This window comes from Rhamphochromis longiceps, linkage group LG9 (assembly GCF_057381845.1).
Source record: "Rhamphochromis longiceps isolate RC_006_pf linkage group LG9, R_longiceps_female_GT1.1, whole genome shotgun sequence".
Classification (NCBI taxonomy): Eukaryota; Metazoa; Chordata; class Actinopteri; order Cichliformes; family Cichlidae; genus Rhamphochromis; species Rhamphochromis longiceps.
Genome location: NC_140565.1, coordinates 3221773 through 3231167, shown reverse-complemented (window position 1 = coordinate 3231167; position 9395 = coordinate 3221773). Strand labels below are relative to the sequence as shown.

Below are 9395 nucleotides of genomic sequence, written 5' to 3'. Positions count from 1 at the left end.
TCTGAACAAAACTGTGTAAGAATGACCGTTCTAGCCCCTACGGTTAGGAAATTATGGTCATTTGTTTGTGGGGAGTCCTCACTATGAGAAATAGGCTGCAATAATCCTGTGCCTCTCTGTGCTGCGTGTGTAAAAAGATGCACCTGTTTTGGCGGGAAAACGTAAACAGCCTCTCTGATTGGTGGATTTAAATTCGGCAGCTCTCTCCCTCTGTGTCTGTCTGTGTGTGTGTGTGTGTGTGTGTGTGTTTAGTGGGAGAGAGAGGACCCTGCCCTTATTTGGCAGCATGTCATTGTAGGATTTAAATTGAATATAGTTAGACTGGTTGACTGGATTAGAGCCTGTGTTTGTGTGTCCCTCTGTGCATTTCTGTTTCAATATGCCTCCATATTTGTAATTTTGTAAGTTATTACTATTCTGCTAAATCATAGTATTTCTGGTACTTTTCGGTACTTGTGCTAAATACAGTATTTCTGCTAAATCATACTATTTCTGCTTTTCATAAGATTTGTGACTAATATAGTATTTCTGCTAAATTATAGTATTTATTCTTTTTATAGGATTTGTGCCTAACATAGTATTTCTGCTAAATTATAGTATTTCTGCTTTTTATACTATTTGTGCCTAATATAGTATTTCTGCTTTTTATAGGATTTGTGCCTAATATAGTATTTCTGCTTTTTATAGGATTTGTGCTTAATATAGTATTTCTGCTTTTTATAGTATTTGTGCTAAAACATAGTATTTCTACTAAATGTAGTATTTATGCTTAATCATAGTATTTCCATATATTTCTGCCAGGTCCCCAGGCAGCCAATCCTCTGTGAGGACTGAGACATTAGAATTTTCAAATCAGGGCCTGCACGGCTTCCCAGCCAATCATACATGTGTCCTGAGGCATTCAAATTTGCATATTGGGGCCTTCATGGCTTCTAAGCCAGCCAATCATATCAGGGCTGAGGAATTCAAATCCACAAATCAGGGCCTGCACGGCTTCCCAGCCAGCCAATCATATATGTGGCCTCAGCCATTCAAATTTGCATATTGGGGAATTCGTGGCTTCTAAGTCAATAAGTCATCCATGTCATATATCTCTAAAAATTCATATGTTAATGATAAATTGTAAACACTGGAAGATTCCCCCATCTCTTCTGAACAAAACGGTGTAAGAATGACCGCTCTAGCCCCTACGGTTAGGAAATTATGGTCATTTGTTTGAGGGGAGTCGTCACTATGAGAAATAGACTGCAATAATCCTGTGCCTCTCTGTGCTGCGTGTGTAAAAAGATGCACCTTTTTTGGCGGGAAAACGTAAACAGCCACTCGGATTGGTGGATTTAAATTCGGCAGCTCTCTCCCTCTGTGTCTGTCTGTGTGTGTTTGTGTGTGCGTGTGTGTGTGCGTGTGTGTGTTTGTGTGTGTGTGTGTGTGTGTGTGTGTGTGTGTGTGTGTGACAGTGAGAGAGAGAGAGAGAGAGAGAGAGAGAAAGCCTTTTAATGGGATGATCTCATTGCAAGATTCAAATTCAATATATTTAGACTGGTTGACTGAATTGGATCTTGTGTGTGTGTCTCTCTGTGCATGTGTGTTTCCTCATGTGTACATATTTATAATTGTGGGGCTGTCATAAATTTTTTTGCAGATTTTTGTCATTTAACTAGTATATTTGAGGGACCCTCAGCATGTTCAGCATTTTTTCAGCTGTCCATTTTGCTTTTCCAATTTTTCTGTTTAACTTATTACTATTGTGCTAAATCATACTATTTCTGCTATTTTATAAGATTTGTGCTTAATATACTATTTCTGCTTTTATAGGATTTGTGCTTAATATAGTATTTCTGCTTTTTATAAGATTTGTGCTTAATATAGTATTTCTGCTAAATGTAGTATTTATGCTTAATCATACCATTTCTGCTTTTCATAGGATTTGTGCTTAATATAGTATTTCTGCTAAATGTAGTATTTCTGAATAATTATAGTTTTTCTACTAAATCATAGTACAGTATTTCTGCTTTTTATGGGATTTGTGCTTAATATAGTATTTCTGCTAAATTATAGTATTTCTGCCAAATTATAATATTTGTGCTAAAACATAGTCTTAATTTAAAATTACAATATTCATAGTTCATCACAGTGTCTCTGGTAAATCACAATATTTCTGCTCTGTTGTACTATTTTTCTAAATCATAGTGTTTCTGTAATGTTTAAGTATTTTTGGCTAAATATATTCTTTCTGTTATCTTATACTATTTCTCCTAAATTCTTGTATTTTTGAGAAGTTATCATGTTTCTGGTAAGTTACAATATTTCTGCTAAATTCTGCTATGCTATTGTATTTCTGCCAAGTATTATGTTTCCTCTAAGATATTGCAGTTCTGCTAAGTTATTCCATTTTAGCAAACTTCTTTTGCTTCTGCAAAGTTTTTACAATTTCTGCAACTTTTCAGCTTTTTCAGCTAGTTTTTGCATACAGCTTCAGCTTTAAGCATCCACACTGCATTTTCGCAGGAAATGCAAATTTTTCTAGTTATTATTATTATTATTTTCCTTTTTCAGCCTGAAATTTTCCAGCGTAACTCATCCCACAGTTTTGACACAAGCTTCATAGTTATATCATTTTGTGCGGCTGGATCAGGAATGGTGTGCTATGACTTTTGGTGTTTATTACTTCTATAGTTTTTTAAATATGAATATTTTAATGCAAGTTTTTTCCCATTGAAATGAATGGGACGGAAAGTGAAACTTATGCCAGCAGTAGTACGGCCTGTCTACCCTTATTTGGATTACCGTAATGACGACAATATCAACAGCGCACAACAGCGTCGCTGCTTTAAGGAGCCATTGGAATTTTTAAGGTTGCGCGAACCATTGAATAGTTACGGTAACCGCAAGGGTGTATGCTTGGTGGAAAACTCTATATCCCACAATTCCTAGCACGCCTCTATGGAGTCAAACAATGGCGGCCACTACTTCGATTTTATAGTGCTTTTATTCGTGTTTCTAGGTCACAAAATAAACTTTTAAGATATTTTCAGGCGAGAAAGTAGGTGTGTAAACTTCAAATATCTGCTCATTTTATCAAGAAGTCCCATATTAGTTCTCTCACGATGTTACTGCTAGCGCCGCATGGCAGCTAGCCAGCTAGCTGGCTAGCGCGGCTTGCTAACGCGGAGCTACAACGGAGGGCAGCGGTGTATGACAGAAAGGAGATGGGGAAAAAGAGAGATGCGAGGCGGCCGCCAAGCGACTGGCCCTGGCTTACACCGAGAGCGGTTCTCTGTCTGGTTTCACCCCCCTCCCCCTCACGCCGCCGGTACGAGTGTCCAGTGAACTGAATGTCAGGTAAGACGTTATGTATATTTTCGTTGTGCTGACTTTTTACAATCAGTTACTCTGGTCGTGTCCAAATTCATGGGCTGCATCCTCCTCAGAAGGTCGGGTAGGCTGGAAGTAAACGACTGGGGAAATTGGACGGTCTAGCCTTCAGATTAGCGTCGCCGCTGTCTCGGTGGAGTTTAATAAACTCAGCCGTCTGCTCCTTGCTATCTAAAATATAACAGGACACTGGCGTAAATTCTCGACTGTCTCATACTTATGTTTAATCAGGTTTCTGTTTGACGTTTAGTCAGCTGTGTAAAAACCAAGGAGGAGGGGGATTAATAAAGTTTTATTTTATCTAATCTAATAACTTTAATCTCAGCCAAACCGATTTACTCACGAACAAACAAAACACTGAAAAAAGCCCAACAATAACATTTGTAGGTTGACTAAGTGAATTATATATTACGTTTAACCCGAGTAGCGAAAGTCCGCGATGATCTGAAAATGATGTGCCGGGAGTTGTGCCGTTCTCGGCCGCATCAGTAACCCTCGAGCTCCCGGCTAGCTGTCGAGCTGGTGGGTAGCAGATGTCTCCGAAAACGTCGAAGCACTTTGGCAAATATGCGATATCTTGATAAACCGAGCAGATATTTGATGTTTACACAGCTACTTTCTCGCATGAAAATATGTTAAAAGTTTATTTTGTGACCCAGAAAGATTAGTAAGAGTAATATTAAAACTTAGTAGCGGCCGCCATTGCTGGAAACTGGAGTTTGGCTGGGCCGCGCCATGACGTAATCGGTCTACAAATGCGGCCTCAGGAGGATGCAGCCCATGAATTTGGACACGACCAATAAGTCGTACAGCTGGGTGGGTGCTGATGGTGAACTTTATTGTATTCATAAGGTTAGTTATTGGGTTGCCAACCGCCCCGTGCAAACGAAATCATCCCGCATTCAGAGAAAATATTACGCGTTTCGTATTGAGCTGAAAAGGAACACAGTTTGTCCCGTACTTCAGGTAGAATGGAAGAAGACACAAAGCTGGATTTATTCTGTCGTTACTCAGGCTCCCCTGTCATTCTCTCGCCTGTTGCAACTTCAATCGTGAAACTGATCAATGATCGGCTTTTCTCTCTTGTTTGTTTATCGCGCTAAACAACAGCAGCAGTTTAAGCTTGATCAGCTGTTGTTAGAATTCATTTGATTTTAATTTCTAGTATCAGCTGATGTTTGATGGAGCCACAGCTGGAAAAAAAAGGGCTGGTCCTAACCATGAGATGTCCTTACTGAGTCATCAGAGCTGAACTGGTGATGGAGAAACAGGTTTACCTTTTAGGTGACATGAATGAGTTGAAGGGAAGTTATGAACTGTTTCTGAGAGACAAATAACACCAAGCTCCTTTTTTATGTAGCTGACAGCTGGTAACTGTGCAGGGGCAGATCTAGCACAGCTTTTGCCAGGGGGCCAGGTAGGGCATTAACAGGGAGAGGGGGACACAAAGATATACTTTTCTTTCTTACTCTCATATAAAATATTTAGCTTTTATTAAATAGTTATCTGAATCTTACAACCAAAGTTTGTATAATAATACACAAGATTGGCTGTAGACCATTGTTAATCATTCAGAACACTGTGTAAAAATAACAAAAAACAAAAAGTGAATGCAAAAGTGCATAAATATTTATTTTACGTGTTTGATGTGTGTGGCAGGGTGTGGTCTGCAGTGCCGCTGCAGGGGAGGTGGACCCACCTCAACGGCATCTGCAATCACGCCTCTCAGGTGTAAAGTCTGTGCTCTCTCTTTGCTTTTTGCTTTTTTTTATGTGTCGGGCTGTGAGATGAAAAGCTACAGCCAGCTGTGTGGGTACAGCAACTATGTGTGAAAAGTGGTCCATAACGTAATGCTTCAAAGCGTGTTCATGCAAACATTGTCGGGTCTGCTTATGAACCTCTGCGCACAGCGTCTACAAATCGGGGCTGTACGAAGTCACCTCATCTTTACACAAAACTGTAAGCTGTCATCTGTGAGGCGCGGGCGGTGTTTGGTTTTATCATAGTTCATGGTGGAGAATGGCTGCTCTGCTGAGTTTTGCTCTCTGTAGCCGTTTGAATGGCAAACTATACTGATTAGCGGCGGCATAGGCACACTTAAAATTTCTTCAGAAATTTTCGCTTTCTAGTTATTGTGTGGATGCTTTAAGCATCTATTGAGTTCCTCTTGGGACTTCCGTAACCTTTTTGGCACTTAACTACTTCCACAATTTTCAGCCGATTTTCACCGTTCAAATTTTAAAATATTCTGCTATTTCTGCTAATTCCTGCTATGTCTTTTGGTATTTTTCACTATTATACTTTTTAAAATATTAAGCTTAATTTGTCCCATTGAAATGAATGGGAAACTTCTGCAATTCTGCTAAAATTTGCTTGTTTCTGAAACTTAACTACTTCCTCATATTTTCACGTAGAACAACCATTCAAACTTTAAAATGTTCTCAAATTATTGGGCTATTCAGGTATGATTCAGCTTTTTCAAATCTTTTACCGTTTTACTTTTATGCCTCTTAAAGTTTTCAGTTGCAAAATTGTGATTTTTCACAAAATACATGCGTTGTTATGGTTGCTATGCACTTGGCTTCCAGTGTGCCACTGAAGGTTTTGCAGTCTTCTCTTCATGTCCGAACAACTTCTTGCTACTTGCTCAATTTTCACTCAACTTCCACAAATTATACGTTTGAATGGCAAACTACACTGATTAGCGGCGGCATAGGCACACTTAAAATTTCTTCAGAAATTTTCGCTTTCTAGTGAGATGTTCTTCTTCTTCCAGACGCACCAGCGCAGGGTCAGGACTTTGGTCTTCTCGGCGTTAACCTTGAGACCGTACAGTTTGGAGTGCCGGGCGATGTCATAGAGGATGTGAGTTGTCTCGGTGTCGTCTTCGGCAAAAATGGCGCTATCGTCAGCGAACATTAGATCGGTGATAAATTGATCGGTCGAGGCTTGGACTCTGCGGCGGCCCTCGAATGCTTTGCGCATTATCGCATCGATGACGATGTTGAACAACAGCGGTGACACCACATCGCCCTGCCGGACCCCTGTCATGATGGGGAATTCTTCGGACACTTCGTCATGAATACGTACCTGGCTGGTCGAGCCATCGTAGGCGGTTTGTAGTAGCTCGATGATCTTCACGGGTATGTGTTCGGCTGCCAAAGCCCTCCACAAGGCTGGCCGGTCGATGCAATCAAACGCAGACTTGAAATCAATGAAGATGATGACTGTTCGGCGTCCGCATCTGATCCGTTCCTCCATGAGTCGACGTAGGGTGAAGATCAGGTTGCTGCAGCCTCGTCCGGGTCAGAACCCGGCCTGTTCTTCCCGGCTGGTCATCTCACAGTGCTTTTGAAGGCGTGATTGAATTGTTTTCATAAGGACCTTGCCGACGATGGACAGTAAGCTGATGCCCCGGTAGTTTTTACATTCTCGGTTGTCGCATTTCTTTAGGATAGGAATGACAGCCGCCTTCTTCCAATTTGCTGGTATCACATTTGATGTCCAGATCAGTTTGAATAATGAGTGTAGACGTATGACGAAGACTTCTCCTCCAGCTTTGAGGGCTTCTGCTGCCACATGATCACGGCCAGCGGCCTTGTTGTTCTTTAGCGAATGTATTGCGAGTTTGACTTCTTCTACCGTTGGTTCTGCATCAGACATCGGCACCGTAGGAGGGTCGATGATGGGCGGCGCTGCAGCTGGACCTTGGGGCGGATCGTGATTGTAGAGTTCATTGAAGTATTCTTTCCACCATTGCAGGCGCTCCGCAGTTGACTTTACAAACGAGCCATCCACCTTCCTGATGTTATCATTCATCATCTTGCACTTGCCACTGAGACTACGTATGGTCTGGTACAACACCCTGTAGTCTTGTCGTTCGGCCGTATTTTCAAGTTCCTCAGTGACTTTGTTCCAGTACGCCTCACGGTCTGCTTTCATCTGCAGCCGCACCTCACGGTTTAGCCGACGATACTTTTCAAAGTTTGTTAGCTTGGCCTTCTTGCGTTCAACGACCAAGTCGAGACACTCGTCCGAGATCCACGGTTGTGTGCGACGCTGGGCGGGTGGGCACAGCGGCTTGGCGCAGTCCAAGATGGCTTCCGATATTGTTTGCTCTTCTTTGTTGGCATCGTCGCTCAGGGGGAGTAGGGCGAAGCGGTTCGATAATGTGATCTGGAATTCTTGACGGCGGTCATTGTTGTTAAGGTGATGCTAGCCCAGCCTGGGCGGCTTGGGTGTCGGCCTTTTCGCTCGTTGGAGCTTCAGGCGCACTCTGGCACGGACAAGATAGTGATCAGAGCCGCAGTCGGGTCCGCGCATCGCCCGGACATCTTGCAAGGATGATCGGAACCGGGTGTTGATGAGCACATAGTCGAGTAGCGCTAAGTCGTTTCCTCTTGGGTTGCGCCATGTCAGACGGTGCTTGAGCGAGTGTTGGAATAGCGTGTTCCAGAGGACCAGTTTGTTGGTGGCGGCGAATGACAGCAATCGTAGCCCATTGTCGTTCATTTTTGCATGGCCGAACTTTCCCATCGTCGATTCCCAGCCAGTGCGGTCTTCTCCGACGTGGGCGTTCATGTCGCCGGCGATCATGATCATGCCGGTTTGAGGTAGGGAGTCCATGACGTCTTGCAGGCAATCATAGAAATCATCTTTTGTTGCGTCGGAGTTCATTTCGGTCGGTGCATAGACCGCGATGATATGTAGCTTGATTGTACTGTTGACAGTTAGAACAGCGATACGGTCAGATATAGGTTGGAAGGCCACGACGCTCGCAGAGAACCGATGGTGTACCATGAAGCCGACTCCGGCTTCTCTTTTGTCGCCGCCCGAGTAATACAACGTCATCTTTTTGTCCATGGCCGACACTTCGACGGAGACGGAGATAGGGCCGTTATCGAGACGTTGAGTTTTGAAAGTTCACGGGCGATGATCTCCTTCTGCCCAACATGGTGACCAGTTCTGACATTCCATGCTCCAATGTTGATTGGCGTCTTGGGCGTGAGACGATGGAATTGATGGCCCTGGGTCCCCAGCGCTGGCGCATCGGCTGCCCCGGATGCGGTAGCATTGGTTGATAAAGCTGATCGTTGAGATTCCATTGGTTTCGAGCCAAGTTTCCCCAATTAATCGGTTCTGGTCGCCTTGGCAGGGCGACCACCCTCCTCCTTTCACAGCCGGGCTTGGGACCGTCCATGGCGGAGTTAGTGTGAACCTTAAGGTGTGAAACAGCTGTGTACTGCCTTTTGTTCCTGGAGAAGGTATTTAACTGAGAGCCATGCTAGGCTCAGGGAGACTCTGCTGACCGTCTGTCCCGCGGTCATGCAGGGACTTCATCATGCTTGGTTGTCTGTTCTTTGTGTGTTTTGATTAAAGAATGTTAGCTACCGCTCACCACTCGTCTGCAGGCTTTATTTAAATGGAAAACTTCCACAACAGGCAAAAAAAAAGCTTTTTGCTAAAAAAAAAGATTTAGAGCAGAAGTTTTTTGCACTGCATTTTAAAATGAAAACATATTGCATTTATTTAAAATTAAAGACACAGAGCAGTTACTGTTTTACATCCACAGACACACAAGAAAAGAAGCAGGCAACATGAGGTCAAGTAATGGCAATTTTATTTGTGTATTTCAGTACATGTATTTAGATTAGAGTTTTTAAAAAACAAACAAACGTCCCAAGAAGAAGGATGGGGAGAAAGAAAGGTGGAGAGAGGAGGAAGAAACTATTGATGTCCTCAAACTCGATGCTGCTGGGTCACTTCTTTCTCAGCAGTCTGCTCCAGAATTCCCTGCTGTCCTCTGCTTGCTTTTCTTTTTCTTTTGCCTTCAGTTCTTTTAAGGTTTTGTTGAGCTGCTCCACAGCATCTTTAAATGTTTCTTTCAGCTGCTGTTTGGCCAGTTTCACTTTGTGTTTGAGGAACTCTTTAGCTTCCTTTTTGTGCTTGCGTATTTCTTTAAGTGCGTCTTTGCAGTCTTTCTTGGTCACCGCAGAGCCAGTCATGTCTTTCTTGAATGC

General features: G+C 42.9%; 1 pseudogene across 1 annotated transcript in view; it reads left to right on the top strand.

Moving 5' to 3' along the window:
* The first annotated feature begins 2942 nt into the window (after positions 1 to 2942).
* The window catches only part of LOC146661538 (uncharacterized), a 91870-nt pseudogene continuing 85417 nt past the window's right edge, over positions 2943 to 9395 (top strand). The window contains exon 1 of the transcript XR_014913425.1: positions 2943 to 3342. The product of XR_014913425.1 is annotated as an uncharacterized LOC146661538 (transcript). The remainder of the gene's footprint in view (positions 3343 to 9395) is intronic.